Source organism: Pelophylax lessonae, assembly GCF_965119305.1.
Source record: "Pelophylax lessonae genome assembly, chromosome: 4".
Classification (NCBI taxonomy): domain Eukaryota; kingdom Metazoa; phylum Chordata; class Amphibia; order Anura; family Ranidae; genus Pelophylax; species Pelophylax lessonae.
In genome coordinates this window covers 112,494,688-112,521,250 of record NC_138771.1, presented here as the reverse complement: position 1 = coordinate 112,521,250, position 26,563 = coordinate 112,494,688, and positions in this window count along the sequence as shown.

The following is a 26,563-nucleotide window of genomic DNA, read 5'->3' as shown; positions in this document are numbered from 1 at the left end:
CCAGCCCCGAGCTGCGAACGCGCGAATGTGCGCATGCGCAACGCCAAATAGGCTCAAAAAATTTCGCCAGCGTGATTTTGGGTCAATTTTTTTTTGAATACCGCTTGCAAATCCGCTGTCTCGCCCATAGAAAATGGCAAAAACCGGCGGAATTGGAAAAACATGCACACTTCCAACAAGGGATCCTTTAGTAAACACCATCACATTCCATACACCTTTCCTGCTAACTCCGAAATCATAGCAGTCAAATCTACAGTGTTTATATAGAACCTCCACATTCTCTGAAAAAACCCACAAAATATTACATTGGGGAATTGGTCGTCAGATATAAAAAAAATAGATGTAAAACATATTTCAAAGAAAGATTATTAGCATTTCACACATATCAAGGAAATGTCACAATTTTGACAATATTTTATGTGTTTCCAAAGAATGTTTTTAGAAATATATTGCAAATACTACCTTTTCTTCCATATGGGTATGGCCAAGTGTTACCATTTTACTACACATTTAACTGAAGGTATATATATATATATCCCTTATACTTGGCTAATTAGCAAAGTATGCCCAACAAACAAATAGAGCTTTAGCTCACAATATTGCTACATATTGACTTTATGTGGCATCTTTTGTATTTTGTTCATGTCTTTAGATTAAAAGTTTGCTGATACACATGCCTTTTTCAAACATGAACAAAATTAATGATGTCAACATTTTGAGGATTGGAGATATCCAAGTGTTGCCCATACAGAGGGCACCTTCCGGATTCGAACTTACAAACCTACAGCAGGAAGGCAGACTCCCTAATCATTGTGCTATTTCTCAGTGAGCGTTGGGTGTTTTCCTCATGCCGTCAAAATGCTCACATGGGAACAGGGGCCATTGAACTGAATAGGATTGGATTTTTTGCCTGTTTTGGGAGCTGATCCTTGAGCTGGACAAATCCCCCTCAAACGCCCCCAAACGGGCTACGTTCACATGTACGTGTTTGTGGTCTGTTTTTGGGGCTTTTGTAGGTGATTTCATATAACAATGCCTGCCCAAAAAATGCATGTCAAAACGCCTGTGAAAACGCCAGCCAAAATGCACATAAGAACGCCTGATATAATTGCCACGCCAAATTTAGGGATGTTCATGAGTGATGAGTCAGATTGTTGGCTTACATATCTGGTCAATTGTCACAATCTCACTTCCCAAATCCCAAAAGGTGTGTTTCAATTGTTTACCTAAATATATATTTCTCTCTCTCTCACGTAATTGTATATATATGTATGTATTCCTGTATCTAAACATTCTAAATAATGACTAGCAAACTTGAATAGAGAATTTTTTCAATTCACATATACTATACACACCTACATACATTTCTATTCCTCATTTCTATTTCCCTTGTTTTGGCAACTGAGCATGCTCCAAAACACACACAGTTAATTTTTTGACTGGGCGTTACCATTCTGGGTGTGTGTTTGCTTGGATTATATATAGCTCACTCAGAAATCAGGAAAGATTTGACCTACGAAGAGGTCCAATATATTTGTGTGTCACATGCTTTATGGGTAACATTTTTGGCCCTTTGTTATTTATGGAGGTGAGATTTGGCTGTGTTGTGTGTTGACTCTCTGTAAGTATTTATTGCTGTTAACATAATTCTGTCAATCTGCACATGCATCTGTTGATTATGGGCTCTTTGTCGATGTATATGGTCTAAATGTTGTACAAAGGTTGTTTTTGTTTGAAAAATACAAATGTAATAAACAGCATGTTTCCAATTTTTTTTTAAAATGTCTTCATGTGTCTAAATAAAGTTTTCTGGTGTCCACAAATGTATGTATTTGTATTTCTTTTTCTAAGTTAAATCTGCTTAATGGTTGTGTATGTTGACTATTCGCGAATTCGCGAATATACAAAACCGCGTTCTCACATTTATACATGAAACCGGAAACAAAACTTTTGGTGCGTGCACACGTTTCCGGAAATTGTCCAGGCCCTGTCGTAAGTGTGCATCATGGCTCCTGCACTGTTTACTGCCGAAATAGTGGCATTTGTGTGTAAGGTAAGGAGGGGGTGTGAATGTGCAGGGTGCGGGATGGTGGCTGGGTGGCTGGGTGGGTCGCTTATCTAGCGGGTGTGCAAGAAACTTTTGGTCTGCTGATCTGCGCATGCACTTTCTGCCTATTAGACGTGATCTAGAAGCTTCCTGTTATAGAAACTTCCTAGATGTGAACCTGTTCCCTATATATATATATATATATATATATATATGTGTGTATATATATGTATATGTGTGTGTGTGTGTGTGTGTGTGTGTATGTGTGTATATATATATATATATATATATATATATATATATATATATGTGTGTGTGTATATATATATATATATATATATATATATATATGTGTATGTGTGTATATATATATATATATATATATATATATATATATATATATACACACACACACACAAAATATATATTATACAAAATATATATATTAGACAATATATATACTATGTATATATTATATACAATATATATACATTAGATACATTATAGAATATGTTATATACCATATATTAGTGTATATAATAGGGAACAGGTTCACATCTCTGAACTTTCTATATAGATAGGCATACCCTGCTTTAAGTACACTCACTTTATATACAATCGTGAGTAAGGACACAGCTTGTTCAGCTTGCCATGACACTGCTAACAAACCATAAGTGACAGGGATAACAAACTTAGGGAGCAACGACAGGGTACCCAGGACTACACCATATCCATTTTGTGGCTGGCCAGCTTGCCTAGGTAATCTATCATGTCATAGTCCTGGCTCCCCTTAACATGCTCCCACATGGTTTGGGAGTAAGGCTATGTCAATGTGGCCAAAATTTACAATGGAGCTGGTGTATTTTCATGCATCGAGAAAAGAAAAAAGGGATTGCTTCACTTTAAGTACATTTTCAGTTTACATACATGCCCTGGTCCCATTGTGTACTTAAAGTGGGCTATGCCTGTATATAGATAGATTTGATTCGTTTCAACTTTTACACAAAATGAAACACAATTATCTGTGACAGATTGCTCTGACGCTTTGGAATCTGTCTCGATAAAGACAAATGTATTGACCCTTTTCATATATGCAAGATTAGAAACATTATATTCCCTAAATGCATAATGCCAAAAATTATTGCCTTACATACATCCATACACACTGCAAGCTCGGCCCCGTTTGTCTTGTCTGACACTCTTACCATCATAAGCTGGATCTGCACACAGCAGCTAATTGGTTCACCTGAGATGGAATCAGTGATCACAAAAATCTGGAATGGTTATGTCTTCAAAGGATTGCCTTGAACAAATCACCCATCTCACACTGCCATATGATAATGAATGGGGGTGTCCATTGCAAGTTAAATACACCCCCAGATCACATTGCTTTGTTAATTTACAGATCTAACTGGAATCTGATGGCACTGCTGTGAACCACTATGCCATCAAATTCTGCTGGGGACCTTTAAAAAGGATTATGTGTGATTGTGTGGATAATTATGCCACCTTAAATTTGCATCTCCCACATACCATGTGCAACTCTTGCAGGAATTGTGAATCAAGGATAATTCAGCACAGCTTAATGAACAGACACATTGAGGAGTGTAGGAACACACCGTCAGATTACCCGATCACACTATGGGGTTTTAACTCCTCCATAATTTTGCCACTTTGGAAACCAAGTGCTTACTTTATGTATACTTTTTAGACGGAACTACAATTTCTAGTAGGGTGATATCATTGCATGAGATTTTCCCTCACTTCCTGTCTTAGTGTCACCAAGACAGGAAGTGAGGGGAATATCACTGTGGGGAAATAGCTTGCAATTGTTGCCTTATAATGTCCATAGTATATATAAAAGGAAAGAATTGCTGGCTATATCCCCACGGGAGATTCCCTCACTTCCTGTCCTGGTGACACCAAGACAGGAAGTGAAGGGAAATCTCCTGCAATGATATAACACTGTTACATGTTCTAGTTATGTAGCAAACTTAAGAATATACAAAGCAAACATCTTTTTTTTTCCATTTTGGCAAAATCATGGATTAATTAAAAAACTATCTTTGTTTGTCCCGTGGCTTGCAGGAAAAACATTTTGCCTTGATTCCACCATCAACACAGACAGGGGAAACCCTCCTGCGGAGCCATTGTGTTCTCCTGGTGCTGCCCCTGCCAGGAAAACACAGTGATTATTGCTAGTGGCTACAAGAGATGCTAGCGATAAGTGTGTGTAAAATCTGACAGACTGGTTGTACGTTGTCCTCCAGGTGATCGACCAATCAACTTGGGTACCTTCAGCCTGGCCATACACAGTTTAAATCTGCATCTCAAATGAAGCAATCCCATTTACATATAACACTCCATAAAGGAGAATTGAGGGGCTTATCAGGTCTGCGTCAAAAATTAACAGCCACACCCAATCAGACAGCTCGTGTTAAAAGGGACCTGAAAAGCAATCTGCATGGCTTGCTTTTCCAAGCATTGGCTAGTTTAGTGAGCCTGGACTAATAACAGTCACTGTAATGCTACCCATACTGCTGTCCTTTTAACATGGTGACAAAAGTTGATACCTATGCTACATGTGTGTAAAGTTACTTGCACCCTGCTAAATGGACAGCAATAAGGTTGTAAATACAGTGACTGCCTGTCCCCCCCTGATGGCGGCCCTGGGTGTGTCATGAAAGGCCAATTGAGAAAATGGCTATATCATGTAGAGGAAATCACCAGTGTGGGGCAACCTATGTCATGGAGGTAGATTTGGACATCGATGTATATGTATCACCAGAAATGGAATTCTTTGTTCTACAATATCTCAAAGACGACCTAGCATGTTATTTGAAGACTGTACTATTTTGGACATACTTGGACTCAAACATACACTGCTCTTTCCACAGCTCCTCCTCCTCTGGGGGTATGATAAAGTTAATACGCATCTTCACCAAAAGCACAAGATGATGTGTCGTGTCCGGATGAGGCTGCAGCGGAGATTCATGTTCCTGCCTGAGATAGTGGATCTGCAGCGGGCCTGGAGTGATGCCAAAAGGCGCTCACCCAGGCTCCTGCTAAAGGCTGTGGAGCAAATCTCCGGTAAGTAAAAATATACATTACATGTGACCAGATAGGTTACAATTTTTTGGGTAGGTGGACATGTGTTTAGCTATGCAACAACACTAATACCAACACCCCCCCCCCCTCCCTCTCGCTCCTACCTTTCCTACCTCCATCAAGTGTCTCTTCACAACCTTTAATACTACTATGTACATTCGTATTTTTTATGTTTCTTTTTTTTCTTCTGCTTCTAGCCAAAGCGGACGGCCGGCACCCTCTTGTGCTTTTGGTGAAGAAGGGGAGGAGGAGGACGGCCACACTCCAATATGCATTCAGAGGCAGCGAGCCATTTGAGCAACTGCAAATTGTGGATCGTAAGTAGAAAATAAAAATGTTAGAAATTTCTAATCTCTAATCACATTTTACAGAGCCCCCTTTACATCGGAGTCTCCAGACTTACTACACTGTAAGAGGGAAGTGTGAAGACTCTGATATAAGGAGAGTTTGGGAACCATTATTTGAGGGGGGAAGCTGGGGACTCTGGTGTAAAAGGGAACTCTGTGGTCCCCAAAGCTCCCCCATACATCTGAGCTTACAGAGACCCTCTTACACTTCCCTTCCTCAGTCCACCACAGTCAAGGGCACAACAAGTCCCACTGCAGAAGGCTACCTGCTTGGACTTGTAATCCTCTCTGTAGGGGAATGAGGAAATACTGCCTGCTATGCTAAGACTTGTAGTGCCCTCTGTTAGGGACTAAGGATTCCTCAGTCCTCAACATTCTAGGGCACTATAAGTCTCAGCATAGTGGGCTGTCATACCTCAGTCCCTCACAGCTCGGGTCAAAAACAACACAGTTAAACATCTAAAGGACAACTCCAAACAAAACTACCAATAATGGACAGAGTCCATATGCTCTATAATGTCAAAGACCCGCTACCACTCACCTTCCACCTCTGGTGCTGTCATTGTGTAGGGCAAAGGGCTCCATCTACACCATGTTTGGCTTTCAGGTCAGATAGGCAGGACTTGCTCAGCTCCACTCTCTTCCTTGGCAATTGACTCTGGCGTCATTGTGGATCTTTCCTCCTCTAGAAAACACCCAGGGGCCCTCTCCTTGTCCCCCAGCCACCCAGGGCCTTCTTCTCCTCCTCCTCCACCAACCATTTTCAGACTCTTCCAACTTCCCTTGGGCAACTCAACCCCTTTGCATAGTGGACACAACAAATCTATGACCAGCCTGCAAAATATCAAGTCTGGGCCTGGTTACCTGTATGTTCCGGGTCCAGGGTGGAGCTCTCCTCCCAGAGCAACAAATGATGATAGCAGAGTGAGTTGACCGGCCAGTCACTTCCTACTGGTGCAGGTACACACCTACCGATTCCTCCACATCTTAGGATAACATGATCAGACGGCCAATCCCCAGTCAGAGAAGGAGGAGTAAGTGTCAGCGGACAACAGACACCTGGCAGACGCAGTGAAGGGACTGCAGCACACTGCTGCAACTTTTTGATCCGAGGATTGAAAGCAATCCCTGACTGCGCCCTTCGAAATGTTGGTGCTCCGCCACTGGCCGCAAGGCCCCTGTAGGTGTGAGGCCTTAGGCGCCCGCTTAATTTGCATGGTGCCCTCCTGTTTTAAAACATGGTCAATGCATCTCATTGGTGTAAGTGCACTTCTATGTTCTGAATTGTAGGGGCATTGAGTATGGTGCTAGCATGATGAGAGGTTACTGCCTATTTGTGTCCATAAATAATATATAATGTTTTTCTTTTATTTTAGAAACCAGTGATCAGGATGTGGAGGCTCAGCCTTCTCAGGCCCCCTGTAAGTAATGTGGATGTGCTGGTGTGTTGTGTATTAGGTCGAACTTGGAGGAATGATTGTTTGTTTTGTTTTCTTTTGTGGTTGATGTAACTTCAGCAAGAGAGGAGCCTCAGGCAGGGCCAAGTCGCCTGGATCTGGGCCAGGAACACATTGGTGCCCAAGAAGAGGCCAATTGGTCTCAACCGGATGAGGACCTGGGCTCTCCTCAAATGGGAAGTAAGTATTCTACATGTGTTTGTGTGTTCAATGTGTCCTGGGAAATCTAAGGGCTGTAATATATATATTTTGCCATTGGGGTTATGTAGCAGATGACATTGAGGATGTTAGTTGTGGAGGACTGGGGAAGAGGGGCCGCTGCTTACCCAGTCCAAAGTAACTACTACCTTCAATGTTTCCCAACTACTTTCTGTGTGCCTTTATCAAATAGCTTTGGTTCAAGGATTGTATTTGTGTCTTTGTGTTTCTAGGAGATACGACGCCATCCCCCCATGAAGGGACACCATCCCCCCATGTAGGGTCTCCCCCATCCTCCCCCACTCCAGGCTCCCCTGAACTAGTCTGTAAGTACCTAAAATTAGATTCTCACATGAATTGTGTGTGCTAGGATGATGTGTATCTAGGATAATCTAAGTTGGAGTCTAAGCAAGTGTAGTTTTGCTATATGTGACAGGAAGGTTGGTCATGAAACACTCTTGCTTAACCTTCATGTTTGAAAGGTGGTTTTGGGCAGCTTTACAGGACATGTTATCTTTTGTAAGTTATCTCAAGCCACCCTATTCTAAATTGGTGTTAGTTTCTCTACATTGGAAATGGTGTGCTTTGTACTTGTAAATTTTTTGTGGACATTGTAATTTAATCATGTCCTGATTTAGTCAACACTGAAAATGTGTGTTTGTCAATCTTTCATAAATACTCTTCCTCGGTAATGTACCACATTCCAGTTCACAATTTGTGTTCTTTTTGTGCAGTTTCTCCCGAGCCAGCCACGCCATCAACTTCGGGGGCCCAAAAAAAAAACTGATGATGGTAAGTTGTGTGCTTTTCCAGTAATGTGTCTACTTAGTAAGTGGAGAAATGCTAACTGTGTATGGCCCCGCTCAGGCTTCAAGTTGCTCTAAAGGCAGCAGGTTCTTTATGTGAATGCATTCTATGCATTAGTATTCCAAGTGATAGGTGTGCATATTCCCCCTAAGACTTACTGGGACCATTTTTTACTGTCCAAATTTTTGCACTAATACTTGTCTGGAACAGACTCCCCCTCCTCCTTAACTGAGGTGACAGCATGCCAATATTGCCTCCTGATGCTGTCACTCCTAATCATTGAGACCATCGGAAGGGAGGGGGGCAAGGCTGGCTCACAGCCTAGTGCCTGAACAGGCACAGGGTGCTTGGCTTCATCTCATGTGCCTCCATAGCAAGCTGCCTGCTGTGGGGTCAACCAACAGGAGGGAGGTGCCTAGAGGTGTGTACAGGGGCCATGTAAAAAGGAGGATTGTTATTTCTCTTGTCCCCAAAAACCTAGAGAGTGTAAGTCTAACCTGATTAGTTTTCCACAGCCCTCCCAAAATGATATGTTTCCAACACTTAGAACAGGCAGGGCTGAGGCACAAAAAACATCCGAAAAACACAATCAGCACAAAAGCAGGGAGTACGTATCCTTAACGCTACAAGCTTCACCCAGTAGAATGACGCTTGCACTGTACAAATCTGCATCACCACCATATCAAAGTCTAAATAAAACTTTCAGGGAAATGTGGAGGGGTAATGAGTGGGTGTTAGAGCGTTTTCATGACTGCCTAACCTACAGTTAGCGTGAGTCCATTTGTTGATAAACTTTTTCTTCTCTCTTAACACAGCTGGGATGGCGGAAAGGAGATCAGGGGAGCAGACACATCTGCTCCGTCCAGAACTGGCCCTCCGAATTCCAAAGGGTAAGTCTCTACTATGTGTCAGGTTCAATCTATAGACAGTAAGAGGGAGAGAGAACGCTACAAAAACTCCAATGGTGATAGAGATAAATGTGTGCACATGTATCGTGTTGACCAATTGAACCCAAAACACCTTACATTCTTCTAAATGATTGCTTGTGTTGACATGAAGAAAAGCCTTTTACTTAGCTTTGGTGGAACTGCTACTAACATTCCAAGCCATCTTATGTAACCTTTTGAACAATTTGCTGTGAAAGTTTGAGTTTAAGGTTTACACCAGCAATTTAGCATATTTGCTTCAGAGTGTTGATAAAAGCCAACCAATAGACTCCTAAGCATATTTGTTGAGGCACATTAATTACAATCGTTGTTTGGATCATTTTGCATAAAACTAATTGTCATGTCTTTTTCTACCCAGGACACACCCACCTCACCTATGAGGTCCTTTTGGAATATGTAACGTGGTGCATAGACCGAATATTAGTTTTGGAAGACACTTATGGGGCGGATCCAGCCCCTCAGGAGCCATTTGTGAGGAATGTGTCACCCTTAAAAAGATTTTAGTTTTTATTTTTTAATTTGTTTGGTTAATTTTCCAATGTTTTTTAAATGTCACATTTCGACATTCTAAAAAAAAATATAACAAAAAAATATAAAAATTAAAAACCCTTTTTTTTGGGACCAAAAAAAATAAAAAAAACAAAAAAAACCCTCGTTTTTGGGACCAAAAAAAATAAAAAAAAAAAACCCTCGTTTTTGGGACCAAAAAAAATATAAAAATTAAAAACCCTTTTTTTTGGGACCAAAAAAAATAAAAAAAAACAAAAAAAACCCTTGTTTTTGGGACCAAAAAAAATAAAAAAAAACAAAAAACCCTCGTTTTTGGGACCAAAAAAAATAAAAAAAACAAAAAAAACCCTCGTTTTTGGGACCAACAAAAATAAAAAAACAAAAAAAACCCTCGTTTTTGGGACCAAACAAATAAAAAAAACAAAAAAAACCCTCGTTTTTGGGACCAAAAAAAATAAAAAAAACAAAAAAAACCCTCGTTTTTGGGACCAAAAAAAATAAAAAAAAACAAAAAACCCTCTTTTTGGGACCAAAAAAAATAAAAAAAACAAAAAAAACCCTCGTTTTTGGGACCAAAAAAAATAAAAAAAACAAAAAAAACCCTCGTTTTTGGGACCAAAAAAAATAAAAAAAACAAAAAAAACCCTCGTTTTTGGGACCAACAAAAATAAAAAAAACAAAAAACCCTCGTTTTTGGGACCAAAAAAAATAAAAAAAACAAAAAAAACCCTCGTTTTTGGGACCAAAAAAAATAAAAAAAACAAAAAAAACCCTCGTTTTTGGGACCAAAAAAAATAAAAAAAACAAAAAACCCTCGTTTTTGGGACCAAAAAAAATATAAAAATTAAAAAAGCCTTGTTTTTGGCAAACAAAAAAACCACAAATGTTTACAAAAAAGCCTTGTTGTTTTTATGGCAACCGACAAAACCACAAATGTTTACAAAAAAGCCTTGTTGTTTGTGGCAACCGAAAAAACCACAAATGTTTACAAAAAAGCCTTGTTGTTTTTATGGCAACCGAAAAAACCACAAATGTTTACAAAAAAGCCTTGTTGTTTTTATGGCAACCGAAAAAACCACAAATGTTTACAAAAAAGCCTTGTTGTTTTTATGGCAACCGACAAAACCACAAATGTTTACAAAAAAGAATTGTTTTTGTGAAAACCTTCAAAAAAATGATGTCAAAACATAAAAAATGTTTAAAATGTTTATCTAAATTAAATTTAAGTATGTTGCTCTTTGCAACACAAATGTTACATTGGCAATTTAGTTCATTCTATTATATATTGTAATATATTTTTTGTACGCTACAGTTGGTAGACACCCACATGTGTTATTAAAACATTTATTTTATTACCCAAGTTTTCTTTTTGGTGTACACATCGAATGTCTTTTGTGTTGTATTTGTTTAGTTGAGTGGTGTGGTCTGTAATTGTTAGTATGTTGGCTTTGGTTTATGTTAGCCTTGAGACTTGTTTTGAAGCTACATTTGAAGGGAGACCTTTTCTTGGGTCGTTATGTGAACATTGAGTTATCTAAATTTACATGAAATCATATGTTTGGAGATAGAGAAGCACGTGTGTATAAATGCCTACATTAACCAGGGCCATTACTTGGCCACCAACACTCCTAAAAAACCAAAGAGCAAACACAAACTAATCATTTTGCATAAAATTTTATTTCATCCCCAAAAGAAGCACTATAATAAATCATATTGTGCCACCCTCAAATTAAAAAAAAAAAATGGCCCAACAAATTGGCCAATGTAACAATCATTAACAAAACTAAACCAAATTAAACAAAAAAACAAAAAATCAAGTTGGTGGTGGTGCCTGAAGCAGTTTGGTGAGCACTGTTAAGTTTCCTGCCATCAAATGGTGGGCCAATAGTTCCATCTGGTCTGGGGTTAGCTGTAGAGTTGTGGTCAAGTGGCCCATTAGGATCATATCTTGTGTCTGAGGCTGCTGATGATGCAGGGTGTTGAACCTTGGAAATGTCCCAGACAGAAGATGTTGTGCCAATAGTCTCATCTGCTCTGGGGTCAGCCTAAGAATTTGGGCAACGTGTGCCATTAACATGAGATGGGATCGTTGCTGCTCCAAGGCTATTTGATGCTGCTGGTGGTGCAAGGGTTGTGAAGATGTGTGGGGAGTGGTGGTTGATTGGTTGTTGTGGTCCACGGTGCGGGGGCAAACGACATGTCGCATTGGTGACAAAAAAGAAGAACGGCCTGGGGAGGAGTGAAGTGATAAAGGTGTGGAGGGAATGTAGTCAGGTGGAAGGGGTACTGTGGAACCAGTGCGCATTGAGGTTGTGCAGGAGGATTGCTCATTGAGGGGTGTGGGAGTCCGAACGGAGTGTGAAGTGCTAGGAGTGGCTACAGGAGGAATTGTCCCATCCCCAGCTGCCTGACAAGTGGCCAACACTGGCATTACCCTCCCACTACCACAACCTGCAGTGGCAGGTGAGTGAGATGTTTGGGAGGGCTCTGCCAATGGGGCATCTTCAGATCCAAACAGGCATTGGCGTGTGGCCAGCACCTGAGTGTCAACACTTTGCCGATCCCGTTGATGCTGGTCTGCTAAACTTACCAAGCTGTTACGCATATCCTGTTGAACCTGTAACATATCCTGGTGAACCTGTACCATTGTTGCTACAGATTCCTGTATGAGCCCGAGCAGACGTACTGCCTCAGTAGATTGCTGAGTACGCCTCCTTAACTCATTTTGGACCTGATACTCATCAAGCAGCCTCTCGGCTACATCCAGCATAGATGGACGAAGTTGGGTAGGTGACAATCCCTCTGCATCTAAGGCTACCTGAAAGCAGAAGAAATAGACCAAATCATTATCAAACATCATGACTAAATATTTCAGATTAGTTTGACAACTTAACACCCCAAGCAGAACGTTGAAAAGTTTGATGTGCTTCTAATGAGTACTTGTTCATTGTAAGATTATCCAAGCTAGCAACACTTCTGATAATGGGTACATATTATATTGGTAGGACTAATATGACAAAGGCAAAAAAGATTCAACATGAAGGTGTTCCCAATTAACCCTGGTGTGGTAGGTTGTTTATGCTTTTGGTAAATCTGTTACTACACCAATGACTTTATACATCTACGTATGTTGTCTAAAATCTTGCCATCAATCGGCTAGAGGACAACCCAACCAAACGATACCCATGAATTTGGACCTGGAAAATCAAAGACGGGCCGGACTTTAAAGATCCTGGATGTTTTTGGAACATTAGTGGCACACCAAATTATAACATAATTCCCTGATGTTCAAGATAGAACTCTTGTTGTGCTGGTGCATCGTCAGAATGTCATAGCACTAATTTAACACACACAATGTAAGCCACATCTAGTCCAAAATCAATGCTACCATTGAAATGTTACATGTGCACCTTGTTCCCTTATATCACATACCACAGCACTGGATGCAGAATCGTCGCCAGCTCCTGATCCAACTCCAGCTGCAACGTCAAGAGGGGCCTGATGTTCTTTGAAAAACAAAAAAAAAAAACATGTTTAGTACATAACCTTAGTCAGTAATGATTATGGCCAGATTGCCCTCCTAGCTTCATGAATGAAGCATTGAGGCCAAACATTCAAAAGTGCTTTCCTGGGCTCATAGGACACTTGCTAAACCCTCCCAAAGGTTAAGAAGGCTTGGTCTGCCTACTAATGACGGCACCCATTAATGCTGTCAACTGTGTTTTGCAGGGTAAACATCTAAAAGGCAACACTCTTTCATAAGAAAAAACATGTGTGTTAATGGGGTTAATAAGATTCCAAAAAACATTATTTGGCTAGACATACCAACACCTTCCTCCAGGCCTAGCTGCACTGGGTGTGTTCCCTGCTGCGGATTTTCTGTAAAGGACATAGCAATATGAGCTATCTTGGAAAAAAAAAAACATCTACATTGTTTGGCACAGTATGATATTGGACCTACCAGGAGGAGGGTCAGCACTGATGTCAACACCTGTGAGTCCGTCTGGTTCGCCAAGCTGCATGGGCTGTGGAGGGGCTGAGATCCGTGCTACAGATGAACAAATTGCAGGTTGGGGAAAACAAAAAAAGGACAATTGGAAGGGCAAGTATCACATTCTATTAATGTCACACATAGGATAGTAGTTAATCTTTTCCAAACAACTCACACAATTGACATCCAAGATAATATCCTACCTCGGTGCAAAGCATCCGAATCTAAGTCCTCTCTGGTAAAGATGGTATCAGGTCCTATGATGTTCAAGAAAGGTAATTGATAATCCCAGAGAGAACTTCGTGCACGTTCATCCAGCCGACCTTGTCGGTCATAAAGACCCTCCGCAGCCCATGCAATTAGCTTCTTCCGAACGGACCCACAGATGTCGTTGACCTTCTTCCGCACACTGTCACGGTGGCGAGGTGCTTCACCCAGTGCATTTACAGCATCCCGGATTTCATCCCACAATCTGTTCTTCTCTGTTACTGAGTAAGACGCGGCCCTGGTCCCATGTATCGCCTGATATCTGGCCATATAGGCGTGGACCAGGGCACAGCACTGATTGTGGGTGAAACGGGGAAGCCGGGGTAATGTGGACAAGCTGACTCTGGTGGACGGACCCTCTCCAGGACTACTGTCAGAAGAGCCAGCTTGTCCACTTGGTGTGTTACCACCTCCCCCGGCTTCCTCCTCCGGGATGGGGATGGTGGACTCCCTCATGGATACAGCTGGAGCCTCCCTCACACCAGAGCCAGACGATCTGCCCACCCTGCCCCCCCCCCTGCCCCCCCTGGCCACCCTGGCCACCCTGCCCCTTCTCATCCTTCCAGTGGGTGGGGCCATGGGAGCACGAGGTGGGCAGAGAATCTGGCTGTCCAGCAGCAGCAAAGAGCCCCAAACTCCTAAATCTGAAATGACAAAAGAGAAAACAGAAAAAACAGGATTTGCAGATTGCTCTTCATATACAGTATAATTAGTGAACAGTTACAGAACACACTTACCTAATGGCACAAACAGACTTGGTGGTGGTGGTGGTGGTGGTGGTGGTGGTGGTGGTGGTAGTAGTGGGCAAAGAGCAGAAGAGGCTGCAAAGAAATGGAAAAAAAAAACACATAAGAAAACGCATATGGGTACAAATCACACAAGGCCCTCCAAACACTTACCTAATGGCACAAACACGGTGGTGGTGGTGGTGGCAAAAAAAGCAGAAGAGGTTGCAAAGAAATTTAAAAAATAAAATAAGAAAACGCATATGGGTACAAATCACACGAGGCCCTCCAAACACTTACCTAATGGCACAAACACGGTGGTGGTGGTGGTGGTGGTGGCAAAGAGCAGAAGAGGCTGCAAAGAAATGGAAAAAAAAAACACATAAGAAAACGCATATGGGTACAAATCACACGAGGCCCTCCAAACACTTACCTAATGGCACAAACACGGTGGTGGTGGTGGTGGTGGCAAAAAAAACAGAAGAGGCTGCAAAGAAATGGAAAAAAAAAACACATAAGAAAACGCATATGGGTACAAATCACACGAGGCCCTCCAAACACTTACCTAATGGCACAAACACGGTGGTGGTGGTGGTGGCAAAAAAAACAGAAGAGGCTGCAAAGAAATAGAAAAAAAAAACACATAAGAAAACGCATATGGGTACAAATCACACGAGGCCCTCCAAACACTTACCTAATGGCACAAACACGGTGGTGGTGGTGGTGGTGGTGGTGGTGGTGGCAAAAAAAACAGAAGAGGCTGCAAAGAAATGGAAAAAAAAAAACACATAAGAAAACGCATATGGGTACAAATCACACGAGGCCCTCCAAACACTTACCTAATGGCACAAACACGGTGGTGGTGGTGGTGGTGGTGGTGGCAAAAAAAACAGAAGAGGCTGCAAAGAAATAGAAAAAAAAAACACATAAGAAAACGCATATGGGTACAAATCACACGAGGCCCTCCAAACACTTACCTAATGGCACAAACACGGTGGTGGTGGTGGTGGTGGTGGTGGCAAAAAAAGCAGAAGAGGTTGCAAAGAAATTTAAAAAATAAAATAAGAAAACGCATATGGGTACAAATCACACGAGGCCCTCCAAACACTTACCTAATGGCACAAACACGGTGGTGGTGGCAAAAAAAGCAGAAGAGGCTGCAAAGAAATGGAAAAAAAAAAACACATAAGAAAACGCATATGGGTACAAATCACACAAGGCCCTCCAAACACTTACCTAATGGCACAAACACGGTGGTGGTGGTGGTGGTGGTGGTGGCAAAAAAAACAGAAGAGGCTGCAAAGAAATAGAAAAAAAAAACACATAAGAAAACGCATATGGGTACAAATCACACGAGGCCCTCCAAACACTTACCTAATGGCACAAACACGGTGGTGGTGGTGGTGGTGGCAAAAAAAGCAGAAGAGGTTGCAAAGAAATTTAAAAAATAAAATAAGAAAACGCATATGGGTACAAATCACACGAGGCCCTCCAAACACTTACCTAATGGCACAAACACGGTGGTGGTGGCAAAAAAAGCAGAAGAGGCTGCAAAGAAATGGAAAAAAAAAACACATAAGAAAACGCATATGGGTACAAATCACACAAGGCCCTCCAAACACTTACCTAATGGCACAAACAGACTTGGTGGAGGGGGGGTGGTGTAATCCTTTATAGGCAAAAGGAGGCTGCAAACATTAAACATACATGAGAAATCGCATGACCTACATACGTGCACATAATAAATTACAGTTATCAGGAAAGCAAAAATGGTGTCTTTGGAAGCTGGGAAGGTAAGGGGGCAGGTTTAGATGCCAAATCTAGACTGCACACCTTTAACAAACATGAGAAAACACATGTCCAAACCACATGCACATGGGGCCAACTGCCAATGATTAAAAGACACTTGAGGGGTTCCCAAGCTATTGTGGGTTGGAGGGGATTCACCATAGACAACTTAAGCACACCCAAGATAAGTACAAATTCTCTCCTTCCTTTTTTTTGGGAGAGAGAGATACAATTGTCTTACCTCCAGATAATGTAGGTTGTGGGTCACAGGGTCTTGCTAGCACATAAGAAACATCGATCTATAACATCCAGCAGCCATATTGGCCATGTGCTCCTTTTATAGCTGGCTCACAGGTGTGATAATTAGCGGCCGTTTCTATATATATCTGCGCATTCGCGAATTTGCGCGTTCAAAATGGAGGACGATATCCCAGACGCATTAGATGGTGCAATGCTGGCATTTATCGGTGCCTTGTTTGAGGAGGCCCTGGCACAGGAGGCAGCAGAAGGTGGGGAAGCTGCAGCAGAAGGTGGGGAAGCTGCAGCAGCAGCAGCAGCACCTCCAGCAGCAGCACCTCCAGTCCGTGTGCCCTTACCTCGCCAGCCACGCATTTTTGCTCCAAGGATCTATTTGGACAAGCTGCGGGATTCTGATGTCAGGAGGAAGTTCCGGCTCGAGCGAGGAACTATTCTACACCTCTACCAGCTCATAGCAGACAAAATTGACCCGGACACACAGCGCGGCCATGCGGTGCCCGGCATGGCCAGATTGCTGGCCACTTTGTATATTTTAGGGCGTGGCAGCTTCCAAGCCACTTCGGGAAGTATCATGGGCATTAGCCAGCCCACAGTTTCAAGGGTGTTCATGTTGGTCATTAATGCCATAGTGGATATAGTGCCCAATTTTATCCACTGGCCACAGAATGAAAATGAGTGGAATGAAGTCAAGTTGGGTTTCTACCTGCGGGCACACATGCCGCAAATCCTAGGGGCAATCGATGGCACCCACATAGCCATTAGGCCACCAAGGAGCCACGAAAGTGAGTACCGGAACCGCAAGCAGTACCACTCTGTGAACGTCCAATTAGTGTGTGACGCCAAACAGCGCATCATGAGTGTCAACACTGGTCACCCAGGGTCGTGCCATGATTCCAGTATGTTAAGAACAAGTACTCTGTACGAGGTGTTTGAAAGTGGACAAATGCCCGAAGGGTGGCTTATTGGTAAAGTATTTTGTCTTAACAACATAAACTGTAAGATTACATAGACATAGGAATAAGCTACATCGGTGTACACCCTGATTTAAGCAAAGCCTACCTAAAATGGATGTGTTAGGAGTTGTCAGGCTGTTCACACACAACCAGATCAGCAGCTTAGCAGCTCACAAAAGAAAGATTTGCAAAGTTGTCTTTGAGTCCAATGAAGGTGGTTAACCAATGTGTAAATGGTGTCCTCTAGCCACCCAAAGAAAACCTACAAATGATTCCAATGGTATTGCCATATCCCCAAAGTACTTTGCATAAGTGAGTCAATATTGGTTTCCTCACTCTAGTTGCAGATATATTCCAGAAGTAAGACCTAGGCTAATGTAATAGGAACAAAATAGGGGCCAAGTTGGAACTTGCAAGAGAAACCCACCACTTTGTGTGTCCTTTTTCCCATTTGTATTAGTGATTTAGGCAGTTAGACAGAGTTGAGATGTTTCATATGATTTTTTGCAAACAGACGAGCAGGTTGTTTAGTAAAATGCCTAATTGTCTCCCATTTTGAGGAGTCATCTAAAGTCACATGATAGGAAGAACTAATGTATATTTTTCTTATTTTTCAGGGGATGCTGGTTACCCGCAGCTGACGTGGCTGATGGCTCCAATCAGGTACCCCCAGGGCCCAGCAGAGAGGAATTACAACAGGGCCTTGCGGAGAAGCCGGAGTATCATTGAGTTGACCATAGGTCTTCTCAAGTCCCGGTTTCTCTGCTTGGCCCGGCCTGGGGGTGAACTCCTGTACTCTCCTACAAAGGCTTCCAAGATCATCCTGGCGTGCTGCGTGTTGCACAACATGTGCGTTGCCCGGGATGATTCTTGGGAGCTGACGGAGGAGAGGGAGCCAGAGGTCCGTCAGCCGGCGGCCCCCAGGCGGCGGAGCACCGCTGCCGGTATGGCCACCCGGAATACCCTGGTTGCTAGCCACTTTACATGTAAGTACTGTAACCGGTCAAGATAGGGCATGTGTATTAATTAGCTAGTTAGCAGAGGTGCCACTCACAGGGAGACAGAGGGTGATTATCATCTGCCAATGACACTTGCCATTGTAGATAAAGTGTAGTCAACATTGGTAAAATTGTGTTACTTGAGCAAAAACATGCACCTCTAACCATAAACATGTTGGTATTGTGAATAGTGTAAAGGGCTGAGAAGAGCTGGCAGGTGTTTATTTGTGTCTATGCCACCTGTGTAGTTATTGATAACATGAACGGCTGCTTGGTATCTTATGGTGTTGTAATTTTCCAGAACATCAACATCTTGGAATCATGGCACGTACCATGGGAAGCCTGTGGTGATGGGCTGTCTGGCGTCACAGGTGTGTATTCAAATGTTTACATTAATGATTTCTGGTTTGTGTAAGTTGGCATAAAATGTGTTATTTCACTCGTGATGTCGAAATTAAATGAAGTTCAGAATGAAGCAAACAGGCATTAAGATGTGATTTTCATAATGAAATGTCTTATCCTTTGTTTTATTTTTCCAGGAGTGGTACTGCTTGCGGGTGTAGGTGGTAGAAACCCACCTTGATGGACTCCACTCATTTTCTTTTGTGGTCAGTGGATATTTGGTAAGGCACATGGCCAATGACCAACATGAACACCCTGGAACTTCGAAAGTGGCTTGGAAGCTGACCAGCAACCTTGCCATGCCTGTCCCCTATGAGCTGGTAGAGGTGCAGAATGGATTCTGAACTCTGCCTGAAGTTGTGGAAGACATCAGAATCCCGTAGCCATGGAGCAAAGATCGTGGTCTGGTGCTGTAAAGGCACACGGACTGGAGAGTGACAATATTATTTTGCTGCATCCCTCCTTCTGCTGTCATTCTCAAATAAATAAAGACTTTAGAATTGAACATGTGTTTTTTTGTTTTGTGTGGGTGCCTACAGACAAAAGGGCCATCCACACTGTAAGATTTAGAGAAGACTTTATCCTTCAGATTGACATTTTCTATGTAGTGCAAGGGCCTGCCTGATTGCATCCAAATTGAAAGTGTTGAGGTTTGAGCTTATATTATATGGTTTGGTTAAGTCTACAGGAAAAAGTCTAGACAAATTGTTAGTGTATGGCCCATTAAGCTGCCAAGGCCGGAGTTTTGCACTTTGCATGCTGCTTGTACTGGTGATGTGAGGGGTTGTAATGTAGAGTAGGGATGTGACAGTGTTGTGTTGAGGTGTGAGGCAAATGTAGTGTTGGACTATGAGGGTCTGTGTTGTTGAAATATGGAGAGAGTCCAATATCAGACACCTATGTTTATTGGTCAAGAAATTGTAAGAACCATGGTAAATATGTAAAGAATTGCATCTCGATAAAACTAGGACCACACTCATAAAATCAAAATTGTGTTGTTTCCATTGATGTGCTTGAAATTTGGGTAGGACACCCCCCCCCCCCCCCAAATTCAAGATAGTTAAAAAAAACTGTTAAAAAAAATGAGAGTGAAAAGAGATCCCAAGTGTAGTGATGTGATTTGAACCCATGACGTTGTTAACTGCAGTGAAGTTGCAAAGCACTTAGCTATTGTGCAGAATAAAGCTGTATGGTGGAAAAAAAGGAGTGTGTTAAGGCTAAAAAGCACATATAGCTAAAGAACTAAACATTGTATGGAATGTGGGAAGAAGACCATGGTAAAATTGTGAGGTTTCATCTTGTCCTGAAGTAGGGTAGGGGTTTGGTCACTTGCCTTTGGTACTTTCCATCATAAGATCGATTCGACACACAGACAAGATCAAAAAAACACTTAAAATGGTGTAAGCTTGCAAGCGCTTCTGAGTGTAACATTATTTAGCAATATATATGATGTAATCCGTTACATTTTAGCAATATAAACAAAAAAAGAAAATAAAAAAAGTAGGTGGAGATGGTAAGCCTCGAACCTACAGCAGAGGGAGATGAATTACAGACGTGTGATGTGTGCACTAATCCACTAGCCCACATCGCTATGTGAAACTGCTATAAGCACGAAGACATGAGTTTGCGAATTGGCGAAGCCGCGATCGTAAGTGAATCCCGCTGACGGCGGAATTCATTATTGCTGTTTCACTAGCCAATTCGCCGCAGCGCCAGTTAATTGATTTGAACGCGGCGAAACTGAAACACGTCATAGATGTTTGAAGCTGCAGTTTCTTTAAATCCGGCCCATAGTTACATAGTTAGTGAGGTTGAAAAAAGACACCAGTCCATCCAGTTCAACCTATGACGAGTGCATGTGTGTTTGCTGTCAGTAGTACATTGTATACCCGTATATGTTGTGGTCGTTAAGGTGCCCATCTATTAGTTTTTTTAAACTATCGATGCTCCCTCCTGATACCACTGCTTGTGGAAAAAGAATTCCACATCCTTACCGCTCTGACGGTAAAGAACCCTTTACGCAGTTTAAGGTTAAACTGCTTCTCTTCCAATTTTAGTGAATGGCCAAGTGTCTATTTAAATTCCCTTTCCCTGAAAAGCTTGTTCCCTATGCTAAGGTCGCCAGTACGGTATATGTACATAACCTCTCTCAAGCATCTCCTCTTCAGAGAAAATAAGTTCAATGCTTGTAGTCTTTCCTCACAGCTGAAGTCCTCCATTCCCTTTATTCATTTTGTTGCCCTTCTCTGGACTCTCCAGTTCCAGCACATCCTTCCTGAGGGCCAGTGCTCACCACTGGACAGCATACTTGAATTGCGGCCGGACCAGGGTCTTGTAGGATGGGAGAATTATTGTTTTATCTCTGTAGTGAATCCTCTTTTTTTTATACATGCCAGTATTTTGTTGTCTAAATAATTAAAACCCGCGCTAAATGTAAGTATTAAAAATGAAAGTAAACATTTTTTTTTAAATTGTAACATTAATTGAATATTTAGAAATGCAGCTTCCATTCACCAAGTAAAAACTTGGAAATAAATAACCAACAATAAAACAGCGCTTTCAATGACAATCATATAGTATAAATTAATCATATGTAGAATATCTCACGTGCAAAATATAGTGCAAAAAATCTCAAAAGTGCAATAGTGCTTGAAAAATAGTCCATAAACTGTGCGATTCCTAAAAGTGCTAAAGTGCTAAAAAAAAAAAGTCCATAAATAGTGCAATTATGCTTTGAATTAAAAAGTGCTTGAAGTGCCTCAAAAAAGTGCTGCGGTGCTTATAATCAATCAGACAGTGCAGGGTGTTCCACTCCCCTCCTGTATACCCACTCACCAGAAACAATGGACCCTCAGCTATTTCAGTCTGGGGGGTCAGATAAGCTTGAAACTAGTCAGATGAAACGAAGATCCACTTGATGTTGGCACTCTGTCACTGTGTACCACCTTGTACCGAATCTTAGTAGCTCAAAAAGAAACAGATAGCCCAAATAGTGAAGTCCATAGAGAAGGATATTTAATGGCCCACAAAATCATTTACTTACAAGATAATTCATAAATAATCGGCATGTAGAGAAAAAGGCATGTGGAAACAAACATACAGCGCTTCCGGGAGTGCCGACTAGCATGCGTTCCACAGATACCAGGAAGTGACGTCAGTGATTACAGCGTACCCGGAAATACGTTGATGCGCTTTGCCTCACCTTTCAGGGCGTCATCAACAGACAGTTTTTTTTAGCACTTTGGCACTTTTAGGAATTGCACAGCTTATGGACTACTTTTTAAGCACTATTGCACTTTTGAGATTTTTTGGACTATATTTTGCACATGAGATGTTCTGCATATTATTAATTTATACTATATGATTGTCATTGTAAGCGCAGTATTCTGTTGGCTTTGCTTGCAGCAGCCTGGCATTGCATATCATTGCTGAGCTTGTCATCTACTAGGACCCCAAGGTCCTTTTCCATCTTAGATTCCCCCAAACGTTCTCCCCCTAGTGAGTAACTTGCGCTCGAAGGGAGGGGATCATGCTCTGCTTAACCCTCCTTTTATGTTAACTTTCTGTTACTATCCATGATGTTAGCAGGTCGGTTTTGACCCGTGTCTTAAATCAGCCATAAAATACCCTCTGAACAATTATTTATCATCCAATTTGTTTCTTACCTCTTGGTTACATTGTTAGGCTTCTTTACCCTTGAAAAGATTGGTTTTAATATTTTTGGTGTGACCCCTTAGACTTTTCTTTTGATAGCATACCTCTCATTTTCGAATTTAAAAAATGATAACTCTGCAAGTTCAGCAACTCTGAAATGTATTGGTCCTATGTTTCTTTACTTTTTAGAGAAGCAGACAAGCAGGCAAAGAGATAGGTGATTGGCTGTCAGTGTTACTAAGCAGAGAGAGTGTTTATGATTTCAGTTTTGGCACTTATTAGTGTCCTATAATCCTATATTATAACTGGGTCAGAATTGACCCTAACACCATAAATGTCTTAATTTTAGCCACAGTATTTTATAATTTAGGGAAAAGGATTCTTTTTCTATTACATTGTTTAAATAGAGGTTCCTGACAAAGTAAAAACATCTTGATGCAATGAACAAATTTATGTGATACTTATAGACATTCAAAACCTGAAAACGGGTCGGTTCTGACCCTAACATAAGAGGAGGGTTAAGTATGTCAAAGTACATGTTGGCATTCATGGTTCCCTCACTGAACTGTAGCTCCCCAGTGCCGGCAGCACTCATGCAGCCCCAGACCATGACACTCCCACCACCATGCTTGACTGTAGGCAAGACACACTTGTCTTTGTGCTCCTCACCTGGTTGCTTCCACACACGCTTGACACCATCTGAACCAAACAAATTTATCTTGGTTTTATCAGACCACAGGACAAGGTTCCAGTAATCCATGTCCTTCGTCTTCTTGTCTTCAGCAAACTGTTTGCGGGTTTTCTTGTGCATCATCTTTAGAAGAGGCATCCTTCTGGGACAACAGCCATGCGGACCAATTTGATGCAGTGTGTGGGGTATGGTCTGAGCACTGACAGGCTGACCTCACATACCTTCAACCTCTGCAGCAATGCTGGCAGCACTCATACATCTATTTCTCAAAGACAACCTCTGGATATGAAGCTGAGCACATGCACTTAACTTCTTTGGTTGACCATGGCGAGGCCTGTTCTGAGTGTAACCTGTCCTGTTAAACCACTGTATGGTCTTGGCCACTGTGCTGCAACTCAGTTTCAGGGTCTTGGCAATCATCTTATAGCCTAGGCCATCTGTATGTAGAGCAACAATTCTTTTTTTCAGATCCTCAGGGATTTCTTTGCCATGACTAGTATGAGAGTGAGAGCAATGACACCAAATTTAAGACACCTGCTCCCCATTCACACCTGAGATCTTATAACACTAACAAGTAACATGACACCGAAGAGGAAAAATGGCTAATTGGGCCCAATTTGGAGATTTTGACTTGGGGGTGTACTCACTTTTGTTGCCAGCTGTTTAAACAACAATGACTGTGTGTTGAATTATTTTGAGGGGACGGCAAATTTACACTTTTATACAAGCTGTACACTCACTACTTTACATTGTAGCAAAGTGTAATTTCTTCAATGTTGTCACATGAAAAGTTATAATTAAATATTTACAAAAATGTGAGGGGTCTACTCACTTTTGTCAGATACTGTATGTGTAGCTTAGCTGCCAGGGCCCTCCTATAGGGAAGGTTTATGTTGATTTTATTATCTTGTAATTATGTAAAAATATTTTTATATAGGGATATTGAACCTCAATTAGGGATTTGTGCATAGTAAGAGCAGTGTGTGTGTGTGATGCAAGGGACAGGCTTTTGCACTGTTTGAAAATCTGTTGAACTTGTTAAAAGATGACCAGCATTGCTATGATAAGCTTCCTAAATCATATGTTAAACTATCGTATATTAGCACTTCTGGCCCTCCTAATGTGTTAAATCATATAAGCAAGCTGTGCTCAACCTAATTAGTGTGTTCAATTACTCTATTTAAGTATTCAGCACTGCCCTAATTAAGTGTTAAATTATATTAGTTCACTGTTACAGCAACGCACATTGAACAAACAATATGTTAAATTAGTGCGGCACAGAAAATTGCCTTCAGTTTGCTGTTCAGCAACGTTATACCAAATGTACCAGTACTCTGGTTTATGTGTCTACTATAAAAATAAATGTTGAGCAACTCTTGTGACATAAAGGAGAATAAGTATCATTCACACTTTTTTGAAAGGGGTATCATTTGTATACAACCATCATTGTTTTTGATATGGAAAAGGTAGGTATAATATAATGAGGCCTTCATATAACTACAAATTATACTATCCCAGGCACACCTTAACCACTTGCCGACCGCCGCAAGTACATATACTGCGGCAGTCAGCCCCTCACAGGCAGAGTGACGTATCGGTACGTCACTAGCCTGGGAGGGTCTGGGGAGCGAGCGAGCGCCGCCGGCGGCGCGGTCACGCGCCCCCCCGCACGTGTGACCGGCGGACCCGATGTCCGCCGGTCACTCTGCGATCGTCGGGGGAGAGGGAGAAAGGCAGGCAGCTTGTGTAAACAAGCTGCCTGTCAGTTCTCCCTGTGTAGAGACACTGATCATACGGTTCTACTATGTAGAACCGTTGATCAGTGTAACTACACCTCAAGCCACAGCCAATCACAGTTAGAATCACGCCCCTAGGGACACACACAGCCCCTCCCTTTTCAAATAAAGTTAACCCCTTCACTGCCAGTGTAATTTTACAGTAACAGTGCATATGTATAGCACTGATTACTGTAGAAATGTCACTGGTAACCCCAAAAGTGTCAAAAATGTCAGTCAAGGGTCCGATCTGTCCGCCGCAATGTTGCAGTACCGCAAAAAAAATCGTAGATCGCCGCCATTACGCGTTAAAAAAAAAACAACAAAAATGACAAAAATCATTCCCTTTGTTAGTAAACGCGATAACTTTTGCGCAAACCAATCAAAATACGCTTTTTGCGATTTTTTTTTACCAAACATATGTAGCATAAAACAAATTGGCCGAAAATGTTAAAAAATTTTGATTTTTACTTTTTTTTTTTGGGAATTTCATATAAAAAAATGTGAAAAATATTGTTATTTTTGCAAAATTGACGCTCTTTTTTTGTTTATAGCGCGTGATCAAAAAATCGCACAGGTGATCAAATACCACCAAAAGAAAGCTCTGTTTGTGAGAAAAAAAGAACGTCAAATTCGTTTAGGTACAGCATCGCACGACCGCGCAATTGTCCGTTAAAATCACGCAGTGCCGAATTGCAAAATACCCCCTGGGCTTTTAGCAGCCAAATCCTCCGGGGCTTAAGTGGTTAATACTGGTGCCCTGTTTAAATGCTCCACCACTTATGTCATGTGATTTTTAGTGCAATAGGAACGAGCTTGGGTTCGGTCCAAACCCAACCACACCATATAAGCCCAGTGATGTCCCAAACATTCCTGTCCTGTGTGTATGTGCAGCTGCAGAATGGGGAATCCCCCACCCACATCTCATTGCCCCAACACTAACAGATGGCTTCCGAGTTCAGACCACACTCAATTAGGACCAAACCCGAACTTATGCCTAGTTTTCTACTGTAAAAACCATCAAAAATAGGGAAAGAGATATGGTTTCTTCTTTCATGAACCATGAAGAAGCAAATTACTGTTTATTATCCCATTTTCCCTACAGTTCTCTTGCTGAAAAAAGCAAATGCCCAGAGGTAAGTAAGGTAATCTGACTCCTGGGGGCTACCCTCACCCTTATCATGTCTCCCCTGCCCACTTGTGCCTTATAATAAATGCAGTCCTCAGGTGAACTAAAACCTAATCCATCTATAATGTGGCACATTGACAACCCTGTACACCACTATAGGCTTTTAAAATGGAGCTTAGCGGTCCACATAGTCTCACAAAAAACCTTATACATGTAGCAGCCCCCTGACACTACAAAGGCATTATAGCACCTCCAGATGCCAAGGGAGGGCTAGCATTTCACCCCAGGGCTGAGTCTAAATTGGGGGGACTGAGAAAGAGTATTGAGCGACAGTCACTTTTGTCTTTTTTAAATTGTATTGAAAATGGTTAGGAAGGTGATGGAAGTCCCCAGATACTGTAGCAGATCCCTTACAGACTCTTCAGATCCAGGTTAATGTCCAGCTTCACAGTGTCAAAACCTTTAAGCTGACCCTGCAAAACTGTAAGCACATTCTCAAACTTGTGTGGTT